A 25,449-nucleotide genomic window follows, 5' to 3' on the forward strand; every position below is an offset into this window, starting at 1 on the left:
AGCCGCGGGGCCGCCCTGCGCGTTCGCTTCCGGGTTGCGCCCCTCCCGCTCCGGTTGCCATGGCGACGAGGCCCGGCCCCGCTGAGCGCCGCGCGTCGTTACGGGTGCGCGTGTAGCTATGGGCGTGCAGAGGTTTTAATTCTCTGTAGAAGCAGCGGTATGAATGTGCAGAATCACGGAACCGTAGCGGCCACGCGGATCGTGTGTGTCATGCGGTCCGTCTCCCTGCTCCGCACGGCACCACCCAAACCCCGTGTTTGAGAGCGGTGTCCGAACGCTCCTTGCGCTCCGGTATCTCGGGGCCGCGCCCGCTGCCCCGAGGGCCCCTTCTGTGCCCACTGGTGCAGAACCTTTTCCTAACCCCCAACCTGACCCTCTCACAAAATACTGAGAATCATAGAATCATGGAATCACAAGGTTGGAAAGGACCTACAGGATCATCTAGTCCAACCATCCTCCCATCACCACTGCTACCACAAGCCTCTACACCATATCTTGTAGCTCCTCATCCAGACGCCTCTTGAACACTGCCAGGGCCGGCGACTCCACCACCTCCCTGGGCAGCCATTCCAGTGCCTGACCACTCTCTGAGAGAAAAAAATCTTCCTTATGTCTAATCTAAGCTTCCTCTGAATGCAGAGTGAGCGTTGCTCAAATTCTTGTTTGACCTTTCCCGACCTCCTGCAGTTTTCCACCAGTTTGGGTTGGTTAGGCTCCAAACATCACATCTAATGGAGGGCTGTATTAATAAATAACGCAGCATTGCTGCTGATTTACACTTGGTTCTCATGTTATCTTTGTATTCCTGGTTCTTACAGGACTTGAGGATTCCTATGAAGCTCACAACCTGATACATCACCATGGTTCTGGGGCAGCTAAGGCAGCAACTGGTAGAAGTTGCATGATCACAGAATCACAGAATCACAGAATGGCCAGGGTTGGAAGGGACCTCAAGGATCATGAATCTCCAACCCCCCTGCCACAGGCAGGGCCACCAACCTCCACATTTAATACTAGACCAGGCTGCCCAGGGCCCCATCCAACCTGGCCTTGAACACCTCCAGGCACGGGGCATCCACAACCTCTCTGGGCAGCCTGTTCCAGCACCTCACCACTCTCATAGTAAAGAACTTCCCCCTGACATCCAACCTAAATCTTCCCTCCATCAACTTAAAACCATTTCCACTTGTCCTGCAGATATCTAGCCTTTCAAAGAGTTGGCTCCCCTCCTGTTTGTAGGCTCCCTGTTGGCATTGAAAGGCTGCAATGAGGTCACCCCAATCGCCAGCCCTTGTTCTCACAGGGGACTTCAACTTCTCTGATATATTCTGGAAATATAATACAGTACAGAAGAATCAATCTAGGAGATTTCTAGAGTGTGTGGAAGTTAACTTCCTGATACAACTTATAAGAGAGCCTACCAGGAGAGGTGCCCCACTAGACCTGCTGTTCACAATCAGAGAAGGACTGGTGGAGATGTGGAGGTTGGGGAGCTGCCTTGGGGAGAGTGACTATGAAATGGTAGAATTGTGTATTTTTTGGTGAAATAAGGAGAGGGGTCAGCAAAACTGCTACCTTGGACTTCCAGAGGGTGGATTTTGAACTGTTTGGGAAAGTGGTGGGAAGGATCCTTTGAGATTCAGTCCTGAAGGGCAAAGGGGTCCAGGAAGGTTGGTTACTTTTTAAGGGGGAAGTCTTATAGTTGCAGGAACAGGTTGTCCCCTTGTGCTGTAATATGAGCCAGCAGGGAAGAATATCAATGGGGATGAACAGAGAACTTTTGTTAAGACACTAGGAGAAAAAGAGAATCTACCTCCTGTGGAAGAAGGGACTCGGGGACAGTACAAAGAATTTGCTAGGATATGCATGGAGAAAATTAGAAAGGCAAAAGCCAAGCCTGAATTCAGACTGGCCACTGTAATAAAAGACAACAAAATTTGTTTTTACAAATACATGAACATTAAGAGGAAGGCTAAGGACAACCTCCATTCTTTATTGGATTGCAATAAGGAACATGACCACTGAGGATAAGGAAAAGGATGAGGTTCTGAATGCCATCTTGACATCTGTCTTAATAATCAAACCAGTTATCTTTGAGGTACTCTACCCCCTGACATGGAAGTCTGGTAAGTCTGAGATGGGTGGCCTAGAATGAGACAATTAGAGATATTCTACTCATGTCCATTGGGCCAGATGATACCCACCTGAAGAGAGCTGGCGGAGGTGATTGCCAGGCCACTTTTTACCCTCTGTCCACATATCTGGTCAACCAGAGAGGTCAGGGGATTGGAGGCGTGCCAGCATGACTACAAGAAGGGTTGGGAATAAGGATGTAGGGAATGACACACATGTCAGCCTGACCTCAGTGCCATGGAAAATTATAGAACAGATCACCTTGAGTGAGATTACACAGCATGTGTGGGACATCCAGGCCATCAGGGCCAGCTAGCATGGGTTAATGAAGGGCAGGTTCTACTTGACCAACCTCATCTCTTTCTATGACCAGGTGATTTGCCTGGTGGATGAGGGAGAGGCTGTTGAGCAAAGCCTTTGACACTGTCTCCCACAGTATTCTCCTGGAGAAGCTGGCAGCCTGTGGCTTGGGCAGGTACACTCTTTGCTGGGTAAAGAACTGGCTGGAGGACCAGGCCCAGAGAGTGGTGGTGAATGGAGTTAAGTCCATCTGGCAATCGGTCACAAGTGGTGTTCTCCAGGGATCAGTATTGTAGCCTATCCTGTTTAATATCATTATTGATTGTCTGGATGAGAGCATTGAGCACACTCTCCATAAGTTTGCAGATGACACCAAGTTGGAAGGAAGTGTCTATCAGCTTGAGGGTAGGAAGGCCCTACAGAGGGATCTGGACAGGCTGTATAGCTGGGCTGAGGCCAATGAGATGGAGTTAACAAGACTAAATGCTGGGTCCTGCACTTTGGTCACCACAACCCCAGGCAACTCTACAGGCTTGGGCCAGAGTGGCTGGAAGACTATGCAGAGGAAAAGGACCTGGGAGTGTTGGTTGACACTTGGCTGAAACATGTAGATGTAAGGAACACGGTTTTCTGGTCAATATTGATGGTAGGTGGACTGTTGGACTCAGTGATCTTGGAAGTCTTTTTCAACCTTAATGATTCTATGATTCTGTGACTACTAATGGCATGGGTATGGAGTGGGCAGGATGGACCTGCAGGTGGGTCAGTTTATCCAGAGTCTGACCAGACACAGCATTAGGCATTTTGATCACACATTATACTTTTACTTTATTTTAGTTTATTTTTATAGATTTCTGCATCACATATGCCATTCTTATTTAATATAAATGTACGCTAATTTATAATGTAAATATTATGTGTTAGATATTTATAAATGCAACATATTTGAAATTTAAGTTGTTCATCTAGCTTTCTTATTCCTAAGTCCAATTCCTACTTGTCTCATCCTGTAGATATCCTAAGAGCACAATTACAAGATCAAGGCTTGTGACAAGCGCAGCTGGAGAAGAAATCCCAGTTCTCTCTTTTTATTTAAAATTACTCATGGTTAGGGTAATCTGGTTGTAAATGATCCGGGTTCAGTTTCTTTTCTGCCACAAGAGAGTTCAAACGTATCTCCCTTTTCCCAGGTTAATATTCCAAGCAAATTACTTTTGTGGACTTAATTCCATTCCTTTACATGAGAGAATATTTAAAGGCCTTTGCCCATTTAATCCTCATCTTCCTTGAGAACACTCCAAAGCTTCATGAAGAGCAGGAGTCATGGTGTGCTTTGTGATCTGCTTAAATCCCTCCTTTTACTCTACCTCCATGACTACAAAGCCTGCTGACTCAAAGAAATTGTAGTGGGTGCTCTGCCTCTTGGTCCAAAGAACATTGAGATGCATATGATACTGTATGCTGCTATGCTCCTTCCTTTCTGGCCCTACAAAGGCGATGTGGAAAAGCAGTTTGTATGCTGCATTATTCATTCAATATAGTGGCTCTTTTAGAACAGCTAACCATAGGTTATATCCTAGAAATATCTATGGTCTGTGAGATCTGATTTTGGCCTGCATGAGACCTCAAGTTTAACAAGAACTTCAGTGGGAATTTGGTTGAGTTTTTCCCTTCTTGGATTCCCCCTGCTGCAGTTTTCACAGCCATAGGTCACAACACAGTTGGGTGTGTTTTTAGTAGCAGAAGAACAAGTATCACAGGTTTTATCAGGGGAAATGCCAAGATTACGCAAGACACCAGAGAATTATTATCCCACAGATTAATAAATCAGCAGTAGTTAAAGCAAGAAAAACAGCCTATGTTATTTCACTCAGAATTTCTTATGATGAGAAAACACAAATAAAAGAATATAGGGTCATCACAAACTGCTGGAAAGATAAGTGTCAGTCACTAAAAAATACTATCTGTTTTTTGTTATCAGAAAGTCTTCAGAATAACTTTTATTACTATTGGTTGTTGTCAACTTTTGCTGCTTATGTCTAGACCACAAAGAGTGCCTTCTTCTTACAGGAATTTATAACTCTTATAGTTTGGTTGTTCATTTCAAAAACAAACTTTTAAAAGGCCTTTATATCCTACCTGTCATTGGCTAGTGCACTCTCCCAGTATATTCTCTCCTTTGCTTGGAGTCACTGAAACCCACTTTTCTCACAGTAATTTCTTATACACCAAGCTGCAGAGAGGCTGCTCCACTTTGGAACAGATAAATATTACCTGCAGTGGAGACTGTGAGCACACAGTTACGGATTACTCTCCTGCATAGTGTTTAGGGCACAAACATCTACTTTACTGCAAACATTATTTGCAACAGAAACTGGAACCCACATTTCCCTCCTTGCAGATGAGTTCTGCTGAATAGAAACATACGAAATATAGAAAGTGTCTTGTAAATGACTGCTCTTTTTTTCTCTCCTGAAAGAATCAGCTCTGGCAACTTCATAATAAATTCATTTTTTAGGAAAACACCCTGCTAATAAGTAGCCCTTAGAGTGGTAGTTTGATTATTTTTCTGGGAACTGAATGGTAAGGGAGAAAACATCATGAGGTAAAGACAAAAATCTATTTAAAGATGTTCCAGATGACAATACAGTGATAGAGATGACATTATAGAGGTCACTGTTGTAACCTTCCTTCCCCGAGTAGATATATCAAGTGTGCCTGAGAACTTCTTGCAGATAGAACAGGTAAAGGATTGTGATTTGTGAAGCCTGATGCTACCTTGGCTTACGGAGATCTGAGCAATGCAGTCTTGCTGAGTGTAAAGTACTTCTGCAAATGATTGGAGGCCAGTTTTTAGAGAAATTTGATCCTTAAAATGGAGGGGACTGTGTGCTTCCTCACTGAGGTGATAGCAGAGCAGGGTTGCAGCTGAGGAGGAAGATGAGCACATGAAGTGCCTTCATCCTGTAGGTCTAAAGCTACCTTGTCAATAAGGATGTGTCCTTAACCATGTTACTTGTGGGTTTGATGGGAACGGAGGCATGGCTTGAACTTACTCCAGCTCATAAAGATGGATGGCAGCATTGGCAGCAAGGTGCTGAGCAGAAATCCTACTGGCTTTGTGCCCTCTTTCCCAAGGCACAGTTCTCTGGCAGGTAGCTGTTGGCCTGGCACCATTTCAGCAGCTGTGCTGCAACCTTGGAATACTCTACTGGGCTTGGTGGTGTGTGACGTATACTTCTTGTCTGGATCAGGGCATGGCAGCTATGTTCCAGGAAAAGCCTATTCTCCCCTGAAGCCATTCACCACCTAACTGTTTACCTAGATAAACAGTTAGTGCCACATTCAGACTAACTACACAGAATACAGAAACTTGGCTAGCTGTGCAATTGCTGTGTTTATTTGGTTTTATGACTTGCACATCTGTTGATTGCTTTTTTTTTAAATCTTTGCTCAGGAATTAACTTCAGCACCTTCTGTGTCTTTATGAACTGCGTCAGATTAATATTTAACACAAATGCATTCAGCTTTTGGTATGCTACCAGAAGACCTATGTCCTTTTTCACACTATTTCAGATGATGCAAGAAATGTGCCAGAAGTCTGATATCTGACTTGACAAAGGAATGACTGAATTTAAAAAGAGATTTGTCAGGTAAAGACTACTAGTAAATCTAAACAGAAAATGCTGAAAAGATTATGCAGCCATTCTTCCATATTAAGGCAAAATTCAGCCCAGGTGACCACTTTGCCTGGGCAACAGGGCAGAGACTTCAGAGAAATAAGTTTGCCAAAGGAGATGTGGCAATGCCTTGCAAACATAAAACAAGTTCTTCTAGGAGGAAGAGGAGGCACGTGGCACCAGATAGCACAGACTGAGTGGTAATGGCCTTGGGAGCAGCTGAATTTATGACTGTTTTCAGCAGTTACTCTATGTAAGGTTTCTGTGGTGTCTCTGGTGAACTTTAAACCAGCACAAAAGAAAGTGTGGGAAGATTGCTGCCTGCGTAGCCCATGCCTGCCATGTTTGGAGCAGGCCTACACCGATTAGTCTGTTCAGCCCTCAGGGTGTAATAATGTAATTGTTGTTACCGTTAGTACCAATTACAGGAATTAGAAAGAAACAAACCTTTATACAGAAGAAAGTAGAATGTGTTTGCGGATAAACCAAAGGGGAGTACTTTCTTTTAATAGCTCTATGACCCCCAAATCAATTAAGCTGGTTACATGTTCAGCAGTCAGCATGGTCAGTAATTAGCAGTTTCTCTGCATTTCCAAGCTTAAATACCACTCCTGGTGATCACTGTTCTCTGAGAGACTTCAGATCTGGGTACTGACCTATCCTAGAGTATCTAGGAATAGCCTTATATCAGTCAGTGAGGGAAGCTAGGGGAAGGTGAATGCTGTCCAGAGGCTGTCTAGTAAGTAGCCACAAAAGAAACTTTTTGTTTTTCTCCTGAACAGCCTCTTCTTGGATTGTAGGCAAGAGTTAAACTAGATTTTTGAAAAAAGCTGCAAGAAAAAAACTGTGTAATAACCTGTATTGAATTATTCTCTTCCTTTAGTGGAAACATGCAGACTGACACCATTTGATTACTACCAATTAATCTGTGGTCAAATTTTTGAAGTATTTTATCATTGCTCTTTGTACTTCTGTGACAGAATGTATTAACACATTCAGTCACCACAGTCATGGACAACGATTTACCCAAGTCCAGATCCTGGTAGTGAGTTTTGTACCACTGTAAAACAAATCATGTTTGTGAAATTCAGATTATGGGAAACCCTGTGGAACAATGCTGTAAGAGCTGCAGAGCCAATTTGGGCTGCAACTGGTCTAGACAAGATCTGTGAGCAAGTTGAAGCAGTTAAGTGCTTTTGAGACACGAGTTTTTCTGTGGATTTCAGTTGGGAATTATATGCCAAATTAGGATCCAACTGTTCAGGTACATTGAGCGTGCATTGAGTTTCTTAGGTCTTAACTTCAGTCCTTGAATTTTGTAAATGGGCATTTTTTGACTCATGTAGAAGGTATTTATTATAACAATTCTCCCTAGCCAGTACTACAGGGAATGCTCTACTAGATGCCTGATATTGTCTAATCTTCTGTTTCCATCAAGGACTGTAGGGAGCTCCATAGGAAGGGCTGCTTAGAAAGGGATTTTCTCAGAAATCTCTTTATTTCTGGAATTTTATGCTCTGGAGTATGAGAAAATTTATCTGTAATGGCTTCTTATTCTGCTTTATCAGAGTGATCTAGCTGCAAGCACGATTGTTTCTGATAAAGGTTTAAGCTTTCCTAGATTTCAAAATAGTTTGATCTCAGATATGAAGTAATGTATCTTAGAGTGACAGATAAATTATGATTTTTTTTTTTAATTGAATTATTTGTTTTAAATCTGGAGCTGTTTAAGATTCATCCCCTACTCCTAGTACTGGAAACAAGAGGAGATGGCAGAGTTTGCCTACTCTGTGTCACCATGCCTCTCTTATGACCACTCCACATGCTACCAGTCTGGGGGAAAAATCTCAGCCCCAGTGCCAAATCTGAGGAATATTCTCATCAAAAATAAAAGTAGAAAACTCAACTCTTTGACAAGTTGTCCTTTAATACACAGGATTTTCCAACAGCAGAGGAAGTGGGATCAGGACAAAGTGACTCTGGTGTGCATGGTCTTGTCCCTTCCTATCCCTTGGGACCTAATGTGTGCTGCAAGAGCACTGCAGGGGCCACCGTATAAAATGATGGATAGGTTGCCCTGAATTATGCCAAGCATCAGGCTGGTACGCTCATGAGATGCTACAGAAATAGCTGTGGGTCTTCTCTGTCCTGTCCGGTGGCTGTGGTGAGCACAGCTCTCTGGCACTGTTGTGACACTCGGAGAAGCAGCCAGGCTGCAGACCTCCCCAGGATGACAGTGGAGGGAAGGTGGCCTGGGGAGAGCTGGCACACAGGGCTGATTCAAGCCTCTTGCTATGCGGTCAGAACAACTGGTACCTGGCAGGAAACGGGTGGAAAGATTGTGAAAGACACAGGTATCAGTTGGTGATCTGTGCTGGAAGGTGGCGAGCGAGTAACCTTGCTCCATTTTGTGGTAGTGCTTCACCTGCAAGTGCCTGCTGTGAGTGAAATTGCCTGAGCTGGTGCCGCACTTTATCAATTTCACTCTCAGCAGGCTCCGCAGGTGAAGCATTTCATTGCAGGAGTCAGACTCTGCTCTCCCCTTCACAGTCTGAAATAGAAAGAGGGGACAGGAAAGAAGGTAATAAATGGCCTGAGAAGAGCAAAAGCAGGACAGAGAGCAGCAAGAAGCAACACGCGTGTTAAACGGTACTGGTAATTCAGTGCACCTAACCCTCTAATTCTGGTGGAATCCAACACTTAAAAGGGCTTTGCTTAACTGTTTGAAACCTTATGCTTGGAAATAAAAGAAGTAAAAGAACTTCACAGCTGGAAGTGAAAAATTATGGTGAGTTTTTATATTACCGTGCTTAAAATGCCGTGTAAGATGATGTGGGTAGAACTATAAGATAATTTTCTCAGTCGTCACCCTGGAAGTGGCAAATAGGGGCTTTTTTTGCTGGGAGAAATGCAGGCCAATTTTTTTTTCCTAAGTTCTGCATTTCAGGAATGATATACTGTGATTTCGTTGTTGCCCTTTCTTAAGAAAACCTGCATTTGACTTTCAGTGTTGCTGGTGCCGCTTCCCTCAACTTCAGAGAAAAGTTCAGCATCCAAGATGAGAACCAAGCAAAACTGGTAACCACATCTGATTGTTTCACTACTGGGAAAAGAAGCCCATTTGATTCAGGGGTCAATGGAATGTCAACACAGCATTAGAGCTCACAGACCCATCTGCTTCCAGGCAGTTACATCCTATGTCTTACAGCAACAGAAGACAGCACAGAACTGATGCATTTAAGCTGGTCTCAGTTCCTAGAGGAGTCTCCTTCTTGAAAATCCTTGCAAAGCTGCAAGCCCATCACTTCAGCTGCAGTGAACCAATTCCCTGGGCTAGATCCCAGCATGCAGCAGGCTTACACTCCATGGCTTGGGGAAGTGAGGCACACTCTTCCTGTAGGATATGTCTGACAGCATCAGACTCTGACCCAGTTACACATTCGGGAGGGGACTGCACAGTGCAGCCTGTCCCTGAAGTTCCAGGGATAAAGAGTGGCTTTTTGTCACAGTGAGTGCCCAGTGACAGGAGTGACCTGCGGGCTTTAAGTTTGCTGCTGTCTAATGTGGGAAAACTGGTTGAAAGGCCGTTGCTGGAGGAAGGCGATCTGGGTGGAAGTGGTCACAAATCAGCTCAGCTCTTGTGCTTCAAGAGGGAAAGGAGCAAATGCAATGAAATAATGAACTTAAAGCAGAAGACTTCAACCCACTCCAAGAATTGCTAAATGCAGTCTTGTGGAAAGGAATTTTAATGGGAAAAGGTGCCCTGGAGAACTACCAGTTCCTAAAAGAGGCACTGAATATCCGATGAAAAACTGCTGTGATACAGGAGGCTCACAGCAAGCACGGGGAGAGACCGCAATGGCTGCAAAGGAAGATTTTTAATGACCTGATGATGAAAATGATGGTGCAAAAGGTGACTTCAATTCTACATACAGGCAATACAAGTAAAGCTTTTAGCAGTGTCCCAAGTGACACTCTCCTGGGCGTGCCTGCGAAATGGGGTCTTCATTAAACTGCTGTAAAGTGGGAAAGAGGAGGCAAGGGATTGGGTAAGTGTGTGGAAGAGGAAGAAAGAGAGGGAAGACAGCACAAATCAGGGTACCTTTTTTTACTACAAGAATAATTATATGGTCCAAATTAAAATGAACAAACAAACAAACAAAACAATATTACACATCTGGTGTTGTAGTCTCATGCACGTACTTCTGTCTTCACAGCTATGCTACGTGATTGTATAATGGAACCTGATTTGCAAGGCCTGACCTTTGCTAATGAAAAGATTAAGATCGTTTGCATGAAGCTTTTTGTTTTCTCAGATGAGGGAGAAATCCCAGAAAAACTGTTGCAACTGCTTCAGTGATGAAGTACACATTTACATTCTAAAGGGTGGGATCCCCGAGTGCAATCATTTGAATGATTAAATAAGTCACGAGGTGCATTTTTTAATGGGTGACCTATAGGATTTCTGCAATAAGTAGTTCTGTCTGCACCCACCCTCAAACGCTTTTAATAATGTTTTTGACCTCATTTGCAACCAGACCTCTTTCATAGGTGCAGCGTTCGTGCTTTGCAAAGCAGTTTGTGAGGAGTGCTTCGATGTCAGAAGGAGAGTGCCAGGAGTCCTCCTATTCACTTCTGTGTAAGATCTCCTCAGAACAGGGCCCAGCTGTAACTTCGCATGCTTTTAAGATTTTTACCATTATGTCCCAATCAGAAATGAAATGGAGGTTACTCTAGAAGTTAATTAAAATATCAGTCAATGAGATTAGAATGTCAAAAATTGGCCTAAAACTTCACCCAGGAGAGTTATCTTTGTTGTGTGTAACAAGTTTATTATAAGTTAGAGGAATGTTAGAATTTGCTAATTACATCCCAACTGATGTATTCCGTACCCCAGCAAAGCTAGTAATGTTACATGGATTACAGATAAACACTAAATTGCTGCTTTGGTTTTTATGATTGGTGGGACAAAGATGTGAAAAAAGTCAGTACATGTAATATACGAGAGACACAAATGTTCACAGTTTTTTTGGTGAGCAGATGCAGGTACTCTGAATGACCTTTTCTCCGATAGTGGGAGGTGATCACCTGGGAGGATCACCTAGCATACCTCACACGATCACCATAAAGGAGCAGAAAATAGAGGCTGTTGTGAAAAAAATCTCACCTGATGTGTTAGTTTGCTAACAAGGCAAATCTCATGATACTTGCAAGAAAAAAATCATCAGTAAACAGTCCTATAGGTGGGTAGGTTTGTAAAGGTTGCTTTGGGCTGCTCAAGAAGAGACATCTATTTGCCATTTTTGGATTTGAACAAGAAGGAATACAGGGCAGTGCCACCATGAAGATGAAAGGTAGCACAATCCCAAAGTTTCCAGGGGCTTTGCAAGATAAAATAAGAGCGATCCATGGTGGCTTGGCCTGCTAAGAATTAGGAATCCAGAAGCAGTTACAATTGGTAACTGCCCAGTGGTCTGGGCAATTTTCAAACCATTTGACAGCAATAGATATTCAGATCATGCAACAGACGTGCAGTCCAGACTTCTTCACTTCCAAATGTACGACTGTGGCAGACAATGCCATACAGCTGTCTGCTGCTCATTCAGAGCTGCTTCTCAGTTTGGGTTGCCTTCTGATGCGTGAGACAAGATGCAGAGACTGACGCTGCTGCTGCCATAAAGTTATGACATAGGCTTGATCGTGTAATGTTTCACTTGTTTTTTTCACAGGATACTGCTGACATTGTGATACAGCTCCAGGAACTACCAAGTCTTCCAATGGCTCCAGTAGTCTCTGGGGCTGTATCTTGTGATACTACACATATCCTGATCTGCCAGGAACATGGAAAAGCTCTACTCTGTTCTTTCTGTCTTGATTCCCCATACCTGCCTTTGATTTTTAGGAGTCTCATACATGCATCTTCCTTCATTCCCCCTCTATCCACATATTCTTCCCTGAATGGTGCTCTCATCATGCACCACTGCTTGCAAGCCAACTCTGGCCCTCTCTCTGTCACTGATACGAAGCATTGGGCTGGAGTTTCCAGAGAAGAGCAGCTCCCATGGGTGCGAAAATGCCTACAGGAAGGCATGGCCATGGCCCACTGCCCTCTCTCCTGCTCTTTGCTCCCTCATTGAGCCGAATAACAAAGTATTTGCTCTTGACAAGCAGATGGGGAGGAATTGGCAAGGAGCCCGGAATCCTTATAAATTAATCTCTGTCTATTCAGCTGTAAGTAAAGAGAATTTTATCTCAAAAGAACATCACTCCTTTGGCTTTGCCACTACATATTTGCTCAGTATATCTTTTTGTCCCATACCATTCTCTCAAGGGAACAAATAGAGAGTTATATTTCCAGCTATGGAGAAAAATTATCTGAGGGCAAAGGAGGATGAATGTGAGGCCATTCACAGATTACTTCTGATGAAGGTATTGTGCTACTTACATGCTTTTATATCTCTATAATACACTGTGCTGCTTCAGGTATTGTAAAAGAAGGCAAGCAAGTTACTCTGGATGTAGGAAGTAGGATCTTATGTTCACTGCAAAGAAATCACATTGAGAAAGGTAAGCTCAGGAGTTCCTGAGCAGAGATGGCAAAATCACATAGTCTTGGAGACTATCCAGAGCTTTCATTGCATTGGAAAGCCTTTTTTTCTTTTTTCTTTTTTTTTTTTTTTTGTTATTGATGAACAATGATTGAAATCAGTAATAAGTTGTCAAGTGTCACTGTATTTCAACAAGCAAGAGACCATAACCACATTCTTTTACCTAAGTATGATAAAAAAATCTGCAAACATCCATTTCTTTGTTGGACCAGCTGTGTGTAGCACCATGTAAGTGCAAATTTACCCACCTTTTTTCAACTCTTGTGTAACTAGGAAGAGGGAAGGACTGGTGTAACTCCTGCAGGTGCCTTCCCTCTTTCCCATTTGCCTACTGTTTTGAATGAGGGAGGGAGTATTGGTTGAGGACTGGTGAGGAGCTCCTGATGGACCCATTCTGACAATGGGAGGGAACAATTCCTGCTTAAGGATTTGGGCTTTGAAGTCCCAAGTTTACCCATGTTGGTGGCACCAAGAGACTGGTTTATCTGATGTCACTTGGGCAGGAGCCTGCATGTGAATGGTTGAAAGGACTGCACAAAAACAATCCCTTGCCTGCTCTTGTCAGAGCTATAATTAGAATATCCAGTTAATGAGTAAAAGATACCTCAGAAAATAGCTGCTTGTGCTGTCTCTTGTGCTACCCCAGAAAAATCAGGGGACTGTAGGTGCCCCAAGCAGGGGGTTTTCCTGGTTTTCTGCTCCTGTACTGCTCCAAGCAGAGCAGCCACACACATCCTTGCTATTCTGCCAAGCAAGAGGCTGCAAATCCACTTGGGACTCTGGGCCCCAAGGAGGGCTGCTAAGCTCTCCCCAGCTGTTTTCTGATAAGCTTTGGTGCTTGGCAATTCCCCTTTCCAATTACCAATCCTGCTCCCTGCTCTGGCCAGGTCTGATGCAGGCTGATGGCTCTGCAGCTACTATGGGGCCTTTGGGTTGATGGAGAAGGTGGGAGGCACGGTGGTGCAGAGCAGGGACATACACCAGAAATTCAGGTGATGTTAGCTCGCAGCTTTCTTTGGCAGAAGCCCCTAAACCTGGGTGTATGGTGCAGCAATGGCCCTGATGAGAAACACCTATTAGAAAAGACTTCAGCTGATAGAGGAGATTGAAGCATTGGAGTACTGAGCGTACTGTGATGTGTCCATCACCAAAGGCTAAGTGGGAAAACAACATTTTGAAATGGCTTAGGTATAACTGACCTGTTTGGATACCCTTCGGTTCCCAAAGACAGTATCTCCCAAAGCTTCTTTTTATAGCAATACAGCCTAAGAGAACTCAAATTTAACAACAAAATCATGATTTCGGGTATGGCGGGCTTGACACTTTCCCTTACCATAGGCATATTCTGTTTTTTGTAACAGCTCCACATAATTATTTGCAGCCGCAGCATTGATGTCCATCATCTCCCAGCCACCAAGTAGCTGTCCTGGTCCTGCAGCCACTGGCAAGTTGCTGCCTCACCGTGCTATGGGGTGCCACATGGGTGCTGAGTGGAAACCTGCCTTCCTCTTGATGCAGATGGAGGACAACCAGATGCCCTGTATCCCTACAGAAGGCTTTGTGCCTGAGACTGCTTTGCAAATAAGACTGATTATGGCAGAACTTGTGCTAAGTGTCTCATGAGGGACGGATGAGCAAGTGCAGAGGGCAGAAAACAGAGGTGGGGAGCTGCAGTCTTTGTTTTCCCCCTTCCCTAAATTCTCTCTTCCCAGGGCTGGGCTATTGACCCAGCCTGGTATCGAGATTTTATTGGTGTGAGACTGGAGTCAGGCTCAGGCTGCTGCTGCAGGTAACAGACTCTGCAATTAGCTCAGAAAAAGAGATCTCCGGGGGACAAAGGGCTTCTCGCCAGGAGAAAGAGCTCTCTATTAGTGTCAGCTCCAAAGCAAATCTTCTCTGAGTTGAGAACAAAGAGGCTACAGGCTCGGTTACAATTTTTAATATTCTAGATAACTGATTTTTTACATTTTATTTTATTCTGGAAAAGCATCAGTGTGAATGTGTGTGAATCGTGAAGATCTAGCCTCTGTTTTGAAAGAAAAGAGGCAACAAGCTTGACCCGACAACTATCCTGAGACCCCTGTGGAAAGTAATAATCTTGAAAAAGCCAGTGCAAGCTATGTTTTCAATTTATAAATTAAACGTATTTAAAATTTATGAACTTTGACTGCACGAGTAACTACTTCATTAGACTTTAAGGCTGCATGTTTCCTTGGCTTTTTGCATGGTAAAGTGAAACACATTTCTAATAAACATGGAAAGAGATTTCAAGATAGAGTCATTACTTTTATGTAAAGCACCCTCCAGACTCATTAAAAAAGTTTACCACCTAAATAAAGCAAGCACACTGTAATTCTTGAACCCATAAAATTGTTAATATATACATAATATTAGTCTACTCTTGCATGTACACTGCTTGATATCAATGAACAACATACAGTAAGGGTTTTACTGTAAGGAAATTAGCATATAAAACTATGTTTTGCTAAGTCTTACACTGTAATGTGAACTAGAGAAACAAGAGAATGTAAGTTGGGTGCTGCTCTCGTTTACTGAGTAGCTACAGCTAATGGCATGCACGTCCTTAGAAGAGTGCTGTGGTGCTCTGACATCCAAGCTTCAGCTGTAAATGACTCTGCCCTGTTTCTCCTAGTTTATATCAACCAGTTAGAACCCCTCTGACGGCCAGCAGTGGGGACATGGGTGGTGGCACTGTGGTGGAGACCATAGAATCATAGAATGGCCTGGGTTGAAAAGGACCACAATGATCATCTAGTTTCAACCCCCTGCTGTGTGCAGGGTCACCAACCACCAGACCAGGCTGCCCAGAGCCACATCCAGCCTGGCCTTGAATGCCTCCAGGGATGGGGCATCTACAGCCTCCTTGGGCAACCTGTTCCAGTGCGTCACCAGCCTCTGTGTGAAAAACTTCCTCCTAATATCTAACCTGAACCCCTCGTGTCTCAGTTTAAAACCATTCCCCCTTGTCCTATCACTATCCACCCTCATAAAGAGACGTTCCCCCTCCTGTTTATATGCTCCCTGGAAGGCCACAATGAGGTCTCCTCGGAGTTTTCTCCAAGCTAAACAATCCCAGTTCCCTCAACCTTTCCTCACAGGAGAGATGCCCCAGCCCTCTGATCATCTTAGTGGCCCTCCTCTGGACTCGCTCCAAGAGGTCCAAGTCCTTCCTGTACTGGGGGCCCCAGGCCTGGATGCAGTGCTGCAGATGGGGCCTCACAAGAGCTGAGTAGAGGGAGACAATCACCTCCCTCTCCCTGCTGGCCACCCCTTTTTTAATACAGCCCAGAACACAGTTGGCCTTCCAGGCTGCAAGCTCACACTGCTTCTCATGTCCAGCTTCTTGTCCACCAGGACCCCCAAGTCCTTCTCTGCAGGGCTGATCTCAAGGAGATCTTCTCCCATTTTGTATAAATACCTGGGATTGCCCCAGCCCAAGTGCAGCACCTTGCACTTGGCCTTGTTGAACTTCATTATGTTTTCATGGGCCCACTTCTCCTGCCTGTCCAGGTCTCTCTGGATGACTTCCTTTCCTTCCAATGTATCGACTGCACCGCTCAGCTTGGTGTCATCTGCAAACTTGCTAAGGGTGCACTTGATGCCATCGTCTGTGTCATTCATGAAGATGTTGAAGAGCACTGGTCCCAAGACCAACCCCTGAGGGACACTGCTTGTGACCGGCCTCCACCCTGACACAGAACCATTGATCACAATCCTTTGGCTGTGTCCAGCCAGCCAATTCCTAATCCACTGAACAGTCCGTCCTTCAAATCCACACCTCTCCAATTTAGAGAGAAGGATGTGGGGAGGGATCATGTCAAAGGCTTTGCAGAAGTCCAGGTAGATTATATCCATAGCCCTTCCCCCATCCACCAAAGCCGTCATTCCATCATAGAAGGCCACCAGACTGGTCAGGCACGATCTGCTGGCTGTCTCAAATCACCTCTTTATGTTGTATGTACTCCTAGAAGGATCTGCTCCATGATCTTCCCAGGCACAGAGGTGAGGTTCAGTGGCCTGTTGTTCCCCGGGTCTTCCTTTCTCCCTTTCTTCAAAATGGGAGTAACGTTTCCCTTTTTCCAGTCACCGTGGACTTCACCAGATAGCCACGATTTTTCAGATATGGTGGAGAGCAGCTTGGCAACCACATCAGCCATCTCTTTCAGAACCCTAGGATGGATATCATCTGGCCCCATGGACTTAAAAATTATCAATTTCATGAGGAGGACTAGGACTTGTTCCACCGTTACAGTGGGACAGAAACCACTCCCCACACCCTCACCTAGAGGCTCATGGTCCTGGCAGGCACAGGAAGCCTGACCTCTCATGAAGACTGCAAAGCACTCATTGAGTACCTCAGCTTTTTCCACGTCTGAGGAAGCCAGCTGATGAGCCTTTTATCAGAGGGGGAACACTCTCCTTGGCCTGTTTCTCCTGGCTATGTACCTGTAGAACCCCTTCTTGTTATCTTTCACATCCCTCATCAAGTTCAGCTCCATCTGCGCCTTGGCTTTCCTAATCCTATCTCTACACACACTGACAACAGCCCTGTATTCTTCCCAGCCTACACAACACTGCTTCCATTTTCTGTACATTTCCCTCTTTTCTCTCAGTTTAAGCTGCAGGTCCTTGCACAGCCACAACGGTTGCCTGCCTCCCCTGCTTGACTTCTTCTGCTGGGAGCTGTTGTGCTCTCAGAAGGGTGTCCTTAAAGAGCTGCCAGTTTTGTTCTGTTCCCATGCCCTTAAGGACAGTTTCCCAGGGGATCCCACTCAGCAGTTCCTTGAGCAGCCAGAATTTCACTCTCCTAAAGCACAGGGTCCTAGCTCTGCTTTTTGCCAGGCCCGCATTCTTCAAGATCACGAACTCCACCCAGGCATGGTCACTACAGCCCAGGCTGCCTCCAATCTTAACCTCTCTAACGCTCTTCACTGCATTAATGAGCACCAGGTCCAGTAAGGCTTCACCTTGGCTTGGTCCATCTCTTACCTGGACCAGGAAGTTGTCCTCGGCAGGAATCTCTTGGACTGTCTGCCACCTGCCATGCCAATATCCCATCAGATATCCAGGTGGTTGAAAACCCCCATCAGGACAAGAGCACCTCCTGAGGATCAACCTGGATGCCCCTTGTTTGCCACCTTTCCTTTTCTTTTTCTGCCTCTTACATGCTGCTACCTGGCATGGTGCAGGCAAAGCTTTGCTTCATTTTTAAGTCTCATGGTGACAAATCCCTTGTCCTTTTCTGCTCAGATATTACTTCTATGTCCTGTCTGTCAGACTGAGCCAGTCTGTGAGTGGAAACTTGTTCTCTGCCCAAGCAAAGGCATCTGTTGGAAGACAATCCCTGCCTTGAACTTTGTGTGAAGTCTTGTCTGTATGATTTGCAACTGGTGCTAAATTCACATTCAGTTCTTCTCCTACCTTGGGATTAGCAGTATGAAAACCACAGGATTTGCTTTTTCTAGCAAAATCTCTCCTCTACACACACCCTTTCCCAGCTATCCTTGCAAAATTGCCCTCGAACCCTTTCTTGGCTGTCCCCAGCCTTTCAACAGCTCCAGGCTGCTGCTGCCACCCCTCTCCCAGCTCCCCACCTCCTGGGACACAGCAGTGCTCCAAATAACACTATAAATCCCACTTCACAGGCTCTTGTCTGACAGCAAGCCGCACAAACCACACAAATGAGAGCTTTCCTGAGCAATGTTTGCAGAAAATATGGGGTCATGGAGCAAGCAGACCTGCTCCAACTCTGGTATCTTTGATACAGACACCAAGTGGGCCACCTAGCAGATCCCCACTACATATAGCCCTTGTTTGTGTATATTGTAAGTGCCTCTTAAAAAAAATAACGAAAGCCCCAATGAGTTTCCTAAGTAAAAGAAGCAGGTAAGGTAGTGCCGCATATGGCGCTAGTAAAACTAACAGTGAAAGTTGGCAAGAGCCGAGCAGCCTTTGTATTAATTCTCTGGAGCTTCAGGTATGGCCTAATGTAATTACTTGCTCTACTTTGTAGCTTTTTAAGAGCAAAGTGTGTGTTTTAAAAAGTTAAATTTCCAAATAAAACAGTCAGGCCTGGAGCAGACAGAGTGCCTGATTCTTGTCCCTCTGAAATCAACAGCAAAACTCCCGTTGACTCAAATCAGACCAGGATTATGTCTCAAATTTAAGAAATATAAACTGACAGAGCTGCTCTCTTTTAAAATTCACTGATTAAGCTACAAGGCTGTACCCAGTATTGCTCCCAGATTCAATTTTCCCTGCTTTCTTTTCCCCACCTGAGACTCCAGAAGACCTCAGCTCCACTGGTTGGGTCTCCATCAACAACATTAGAGTTTAAATTTGTTTCTCATATGAAGACAGCTGCTCTGCAGACATCTGAATGTAGGTGCTGCATCCAGAGACACCAACTCTCACCGGACAAATGTAATGGTTTCACGTGAGAAACATTCATGCTGTACTTCTGTATTTCAAAACAGTCATTCTGTCAAAATATAATAAATTTCCCTTAACAAAACCAAGCACCTGTGCTATCTCTTAGCCTTTTCCTGGCTTAGATCTTGACATGGTTATCAACAGAGCAGTCAGAAGTGATGCAAAGCTGAACTGCACCAAGATCCTCGTGCTGTCTAAACATTGGCTTAAGAAAAGCTCCCCAGATCTCACTGAATAGCAAACATGGTGTGGATAGGCCCCTCTGTAGGCATCTGGTGCTGGGAGCAGTCTCCTACCAGCCTGCAATTCCTTGCAATTCACCTTCCCATATGGTTCCTAAGAGCAGTGCGTGTTCCATAGCCTCAACTCACCCTGTTATTTCACTTCAGGTGTTTATGGTCTCTAATCAGCACCTGCCTCCCCATACTGGAGTTTGTCCCATACCCACAGTGGGTTTTTCATTTGGCATTCTCCTGGCCTGCTTTCAATCAATCACTCTGGTCACTCACTTCCAAGGGTAGATGAGAAGCAGATTTTATCAAATTGGCATAAAATGCAGTAAAGCTGCACTGGCTTTTGATAATTTCAGACCTATGGTTCACAGGCTTTATTAGCAACATTTTCCTATTGATTTTCCACAGCTGCTGTAAGAGCTCTGTAGCACAGAGAGGGGAATACCACACAGTCCAGCACTTGTGCACTGCCCCTGCAGTGCCTAGCAAAGGATAGGGCTGGGGCACCAGCACTGTGGCTTGCAGGAGCCAGTTCTGAGCTGGGCTGTAAAGGTACACATAGGCACCCTAGTGAGAAGTGGGCTGCTGAGCTCACACCCAGCTGGATGAGAGGGGCGCGTGAGCAGAGGATGGCTCTGGACCTTCACCTCCCTCTACTCGATGTGCCCCACCTGCCAAAGAGATGCCCTGGGAAAGGCATCAGCATTTACCCTGGCTGTGGGGCAGCGTAGGCACCATGTGGGCTCTGACAGCAGGAGGGGCTTTATGTGATGCACCGTGCACTGACCTTATAGAGGTCTGCATCCTCCTCTTGGTGTCTTTCCTTCTTCCTTCTCCACCTGTATAACAAGGACTATCCCTGACGGTGAATTCAAACACAGCAGCTGCACAAGCGCCTTTTTATTTACCAGGAAGCAACGTTTGCTCTCGTGATGACTAATGTTAATGGAGTTAAAGAGCAACAGCAGTGCAGCTGCTGCAGCCCAGCATTGTTCCTGCTTGGCTGTTGGGGCCCACCCAGTGCCTGGGGATGTAGGCTCTGTGCCCAGGTTGAGAGACACGGCTGCCACTTTCCCCTTTGCAAATTCAGGTGGTAGCAAACCCTCTTCTACCTATCCCCTCCCACCACTATTCCTCCCACTCCCCCCGTGAAACCCAATGGCCTGCAGAGCTGTGTGGTGTGACTGCCTGTACAAATGCAGGTGGTTAAGATGTGCCTGCAAAGCTCAGGAGCAAGTTGGAAAGTTGGAATGCTCTGGGAACACGGAAGCGCCCACTGCAAGAGCAATGTTTCCAATGAGGGATGCTGGGGTCCCTGTAGAGCAGTGCCATCCTTGTGCTGCACGACCCCACGCATCCCCCTCTCCACACAGGGCTGGCACGGGGATGCAGGCAACACCAGCAGGGAAAGCAAGAGTGGGTTTGCTCAATGTCAGCTGTGATTTTCTGCCAGCATTTCCGGCAGCAAGATGCAGAGCTAGCCACTGACAGCAAACCTCACTCTTAGTTTCACCCCAAAACTGAGGATGTTGTGTCTGGTTTCTAATGGAGGGATGGTGGGGTGAAAGGGCTGCGAATGGTTTCCCTCTAGCAATAAGAGATGAGGTGCAACAGACCGAGGCTTGAACTCATGCGAGTCAGCCCGAGGCTTTGTCTCAGTTTGGCTTTCAGGCAACCCAGCCATTCAAAGTGAAACCTGGCTCAGACCACGGCAGGGACTTTCAGACTTCACCTTACCCAGCAAGGTTTGAGGCATGCAAATGGGGGCCTGCCAGCCCCAGAGGCTGAGGAATGAACTGGAGGGCGGTGAAAGCATCAAAGGAGGGAGTTTGGGGAAGCCATGGGGCAGAGATAAACCCTCCGATCTCCTCCTTGATGGTGTTCAAGGCCAGGTTGGGTGGGCAGCCTGGTCTAGTTTAAATGAGGAAGTTGGTGGCCCTGCCTGTGGCAGGTGGGTCGGAGATTCATGAGGTCCCTTCCAACCCTGGCCATTCTGTGATTCTGTGACCTCCACGGTGATTAGATTTCATTAAAACATTTAATCGTGATGCTAACAACTAACAGCAGTACATCAAGCAATGCCCCACGGCGCTGCCCGCGGCCCGCCCGTAACGTCGTACAAATGGTGACCCCTAGTGGGGAAGCTGCTCTTCCTTCGCAACCCAGCGAAAATCTTGTAGGGACGGCTGCTGTTCGTTAGCACCTCCGAGAGAGCGAAGGGAATCGGCGTTTGGGCTACGTAGGCTTGCTGTTCGCATCCAAGAGTGCCCGTGGTTGCTGGCAGAGGCTTTGTGCGGAGCTGCTCCCCTGTGTTTTTCCTATTAACAGTGCTAGTTCTTTCAGTAAGTGGAAATTAATCCGGTGCTTAATCACAGCTAATGCCTAATCCCAAACTGACGTTCCTCACGTTCCTCGTATCTACTTTCAATGGATCATGAAGAACCACAGATTGCGCCTCTACAAATCCTAAAAACGGCACCTGAGGATTAACAGATACTTTTTGCTGTCTTCCTCTTTTACTGACTCCTCATCATTTCTTCAGCTTTTCCAGTTTTGCAGAGGATGTTGGTTGGGAGCCGTCATCCCCATCTACCCCTGCATTCTCTCCCTGCTCCAGATGGGTCTGGGAGGAGAGGGAGGAACAATAAGATGTCTCCTTCTCTTGCACTCCTTCCTGTGAGCTCCCAGCTGCCCACTAGCCCTCTCAGCCAAGACCAGACTCCAGGGCAAACCCCAAGCACTTCAGTCAACACAGGCTGATTTGCTCAGCCCTACCGGTTTGTCTCTTTTCTGCACCTCCTGAGGTATGGAGCCATACACACCTCCCTCTTTGCCTATACGGGGCAAGTGCTGCTGCAGGGCTTTGCAATCGCTGTGCAGCCTATCACCCGGAGATGAGAACAATCACTTTTTGCCCACAACCTGTATGAATCTGCACCAGGACATGCTGACAGCTCTGTGTCACCGTCCTGAGCTCAAGCCCATCAGAAAGATAAGTCAGCGAGAGCTTCTTTAGTTTAAGAGTGAAGGGGCACCTGCTTAGGATGCAGCTTGGATGGCAGCACTCCTTGCTGGACTGTGGCTGAAGAGAGGGGAATCAGAGTGCCGGCCCCCGTAGGCACTGGGCATCTTACGAAGGGACAGCATCAGCATGGCTTTGGTGTGTCCAGAGCCCCCTGGAAGCCCTGCAGGTGTTGACATGTCACCGTGCCAAGGCCCATCCCAGCATTGGGTGGCTTTTGTCCTGTGCTGTGGGAGCAGAGCAGCACTGGGGGTGCCCAGTGGATCTACTCTGCACTTGTCTTGTGGAGAGCGTGGTCTCTGCTTGGGGATATTTATTTTGAATATGAATCTCATTACACTTTGCTCAGTGGACCTCAGTGTGAAACCTCTCTTCTACCTCAGACTGATTTCTGACATACTGCATCCAAGCAGTGCACACTCTTTCCCTGTTCACCATAATGCCTTTTCAAAGGCTTTCTCCTTTCACAACAACCTTGTGGGCTCCTACACCCACCTGGCTGCATGAATATGCCCACAGACATGCTATATCCAAAAAGGTAGGATGAAGATATCCACATCTCAAGAATAAAGCACATTTTTGAGCATAAAATCACATTCACCCCAATTACAAACATGAATTCCAATGTCAATATGAATCATACCAAAAAATGCCCTGTGCTTGGGGAGGCTGGTGGGACCCACAGTTCTGCTGGTGGTGGCCAGAATGGCCCAGTAGCCCTCGTAACAGTGGAAAGGAGATTAATACAGAAATTGCTTTTTCAGAGGGAGACACACAGTCTAACAGACACAGCCACGTTATTAATATGTGAAACCAGTGTGATCATCTTTCAATATTCCAATATTTAAGGGGAGTTTATAAACAGGAACGATATCAACTTTTTACATGAGTAGATAGTGATAGGACAAGGGGAATGGTTTTAACTTAAAGGAGGGAGGGGACGTTTAGATTAGATGTCAGGGGGAAGTTTCTCATGGAGAGGGCAGTGAGGTGCTGGCACAGGCTGCTCAGAGAGGCTGTGGATGCCCCATCCATGGAGGTGTTCAAGCCCAGGATGAATGGGGTACTGGGCAATCTGATCTAGTACTTAATATAGCAGTTGGCATCCCTGCCTGTGACAGGGGGTTGGAACTTAATGATCTTTGAGGTCTCTTCCAATCCAAGCCATTTCATGATTCTACAATTGATTCTATGATTCTATGCTTCTGTGATCCATATCTGCACCTCCCAGTGAGTGAGTAAAGCTAGTTGCTGAAACAACACTATCTTCATTTTTAGCGATTACTGATTTTATCCTTTCTAGAAGTTGGTGCTCATGTCAGATCAGGACAATGACTCTATTGTCACAGCCTGTTTGGATGTGTTTTCAGAAAGTGCTAAAAAGGCACATTGGTCATTTCATGTGAAGTTCCATGTTTAGCAATCAATGGTCAAGGCCAACCAAAGTAATCAGATGACTACAGCTCTGGAGAGATGGGAAATTACTGTCCCCTTCAAATTTCCCTCAGAAACCCCCTTTGCTTCTTGTCCTTTTAGAACTATTCTGTGTGATTCCTGTTTGTTGTCAGATCAGCTTTGAGCCATCATGATGCTGACCACCAGCACCCGGAGCAGTCCCAGCTCCCCTACAGCAGCACCAAGCTCACAGGCACAGGAGGGCCATGATGGCAGAGCCTTCCAAGCACATGGGCACAAATGCTGCCCTCTGCAGAGGTATCAGCCCCAGGTGACACTGCAGCGGGCACAAGACAATGCTGGGCACTGCTAAAGAACAGGTGGGATGCCATAGCAGTGCAGGCACTGTAGCTGTGTGAGGATGGGGACTCGTTTCTGCATTTGAACATTATTTAAAAGTAACCACGATTTTAAACAACTTTGAGGTCAGGCTTTGATGAGGGGTATGAAGAACCAAACGCTTCCCTCTAACTGAGTGTTTCAGAATGACACGTGTGACAGCAGCACAGCACTGGTTGCTGCAGACAAGCTCAGAGAGCCAAGCGTTTTCAATAAGCATTAGCAGCTAAAACATCAGTACACATGAAGAGAGTAAAACCCCAGGAAGCAAAAATACCACCATGAAGGGAATCATTTTGTAACCACACTCGTGGGTGCACGAGGCAGGAGACCAGCTGCAGTGTGGGCTCAGGAGATGAGCAGGGAGAAGGAAAGGTGTAAAATGAATGTGTGGAAACGATAAAATCCAGTGGTTGTTTAAAGTGGTAAGGTTTAAGATCTATCTGTCTGATCTTGCAAGTAAAGCCCTAAAAGAGCATCATTTGCAGACTGGAAAAGAAATCCTTCAATGTAATCCAGATGTTTAAGGCATTACCAAAAAGAAAAAAAAAAAACAAAAAAAAAAACCCCTAACCCATAATCTGATTAAATGTATGGATTTAAAATCAGTGTAGCTAAAATGACATTTTCTTGGGTAGATGCGCAGAATCATGAGGGACAAAAGGGATGTGGGGCTGCTGAATGAAGTGCCCTGTCTGTCTGAGGTGGTCAGCAGGGCAACAGCCCAGTCAGGGAAGGGATCTGCAGAGAAATGCGGGACCCACGCAGAATTTGGTACTGTTTAACTGGGGGAGTTATCAACTGGGGGATATCATCAATATTAATCCAATGTTGTAATTAATGAAAGATCATTAACAGCATCCTCCTGAGGCTCCTCTACTGCAGGCTGAGCAGTCATAGCTCTCTCAGCCTTTTCTCATGGGGGAAATGCTCCAATCCTTTCATCATCCTCATGGCTGTTTGCTGGAGTCTCCAGCAACTCCACATCTCTCCTGTACCGCGGAGCCCAGAACTGGGTACAAGCCTACGTGAGATGTGCACATCTGCACGCACAAACAGGAGCATCCTCTGCTCTGGGAGCAGGGCAGGAGGTTGGGCTGCAGCACACTCTGTGGTTACGCTTCCCCAGCACTTTCTGTTATGTGACGTCTTTCGGTTCTGTACAGCTTTGGCCCAGCAGGTATTGTTTGGGCTGGGGCTGTTGTGGAAACACAGCTAGGGGATGA

Source organism: Phasianus colchicus, chromosome 1 (assembly GCF_987193195.1).
Source record: "Phasianus colchicus chromosome 1, bPhaCol1.hap1.1, whole genome shotgun sequence".
Taxonomy (NCBI): Eukaryota; Metazoa; Chordata; class Aves; order Galliformes; family Phasianidae; genus Phasianus; species Phasianus colchicus.